This window comes from Cupressus sempervirens, chromosome 11, assembly GCF_028749045.1.
Source record: "Cupressus sempervirens isolate cs-2001-9-10 chromosome 11, ASM2874904v1, whole genome shotgun sequence".
NCBI classification, from domain to species: Eukaryota; Viridiplantae; Streptophyta; class Pinopsida; order Cupressales; family Cupressaceae; genus Cupressus; species Cupressus sempervirens.
This window is the reverse complement of record NC_143128.1, coordinates 453,733,865-453,735,844: the sequence shown is the minus strand read 5'-3', so window position 1 is coordinate 453,735,844 and position 1,980 is coordinate 453,733,865. Positions and strand designations below refer to the sequence as shown.

The window sequence follows — 1,980 nt, the reverse complement described above, 5'->3', positions numbered from 1 at the left end:
TGATACTTCTCATGATGAACTTCAAAATTGCATTGATTATGTACATTCATTTATCCAAAATTTGTCAACTAGAGAAGAATATGAAAAACAAATATTCATTCAACATGTTGGGAGATTTAGAAATGAGATACATGCATCTCTTGCTTCAAGTTCCAATTTTGAATCAATTCCTAGCTCAGAGAACATGCCTATGAAGCGAAAGGCACCATGGTTTAGTCCAAGTAAAATGCATAAGCATCGATCTTTTCATAAAAAAAAAAAACCTATGACTCAAAACTTAAGTGAAAGAGTTGATGAGCATGAAAATTTTCAATTCCCCTCTGTACACTCTAAAAAGAAAAAGGGAAAAAAAGTCATTAATCGTTCAGGCATAGCAATACAAGGAGAAAGAGTTATTCTATCACAACAAGGTGAGTACATTTATTTAAAAGTACTTTATTATTTTCAACATATAGCTCAATACTTGTTATTTTTATTTTATATGTTGAACATGTGTCAATACAGGTTTGGTTGATCAAGGAGAATCTCCACGACGTCGATTGCCTTTCTCTATTGATTTGAACCAAACAATAACAGATGACACACAAGTACTAGATGGTAATTTACTCACTATTAACTATTTTTATTAAAATTAATTATTTAGTTCACATTTCTAATTGCATTTAATGCTTTATCAAATAACCAAGATGTAGTTTGTGGAGATCAACCATCAACGCCAAAGGTTATTCATCCTCAAACATTTCAACAAACTTGTGGAGGTAATGGAATTTTGATTTTTCTTATTGTTACATAATGTGATATAGATTATGAGAACAATATTCTGATTTAGAATTTTAGTTATGATAGAAAAAATAAAAATTTGAAATTATATTTGATTTTTTAGTTTATAATTTAATTTTATCTAAATGGATGTGTTAAATGTGCATTGTTGTATTAGATGATCAACAAACTGACCAACAATATGGGTTGCCCTTTTCTATTGATCTTAACCAAAACACAACAAGTGGAGATGGTAAGGAAATTATGAAATGATATTCAATTTTCTAAGACCTTTTTCTTAAATGAATTTTATAACTAACTCATTCATTTTGTAGGTATTGATGATATCTATATGGAGGATTATGGCCAATAAATTTTAAGACAATCATTAAAGTCTATAAAACTTTATATAAATGTATTCATGATTTTATTTGTACAGGCACTTTATATGGCTATTTTATAAAGCCTCATTAGTGTTCCAATATGTGGTTAGAGTTTGAATATCTAGAAGATATAAAGGAAGCCTTTTGGGTTTCTTAACAATTCTAGTTTAGGGATTACACTTTACACATCTTGAATATTATGAATAACGAATGAAGGTTTTCTTTTTTGTTCTTTCCCTCACGAGCTCTTTTTGAACCAATTTATTTATTATAATATATGGTGATATTCTACTCTTGTTAAGAAAAAATAGTAACACTCATTGAAATTAGACCACTCGTATGCACATGGAAATTCCACCTCTTATTTTTTATAACCAGTCAATTACTTTTAATAAGTCATATTGTTCTCTCTCTCTCTCTCTCTCTCTCTCTCTCTCTCTCTCTCTCTCTCTCTCTCTCTCTCTCTCTCTCTCTCGCGCACACACACACACACACACACACACACACACACACACACACAACTAATTAATTAATCTTGAGATAATTATTATAGTTTATCAAACTTTATATAAATGAATTATGATTATATTTGTATTGGCACTTTATAATCATAATAATAAATGAATAGAAGCTACGAATAAGATTTGAATTAAAATTATTTCTTAATGGTTTTGTTGTTTAAATTATAAAGATTTTTTAAAAATTAATATATTTTTTCTCAAAAGCAATAGGTCAAAGCTAAGATTTATTATTATTTATCATACAAGACCTCCCAAATAAGAGGCTCACAATTTACCATTTTATTGTAGGCTCTTGCCTTCAATTAATATTTTAATTA

General features: G+C 28.4%; 1 long non-coding RNA gene across 1 annotated transcript; it reads left to right on the top strand.

Moving 5' to 3' along the window:
* Window positions 1–502: 502 nt before the first annotated feature.
* On the top strand, window positions 503–1,200 carry LOC149530355 (uncharacterized). The gene is made up of 4 exons (XR_016358526.1): window positions 503–597; window positions 687–758; window positions 938–1,012; window positions 1,095–1,200. It is a non-coding gene; the product is annotated as an uncharacterized LOC149530355 (long non-coding RNA).
* The last annotated feature ends 780 nt before the right edge of the window (window positions 1,201–1,980 follow it).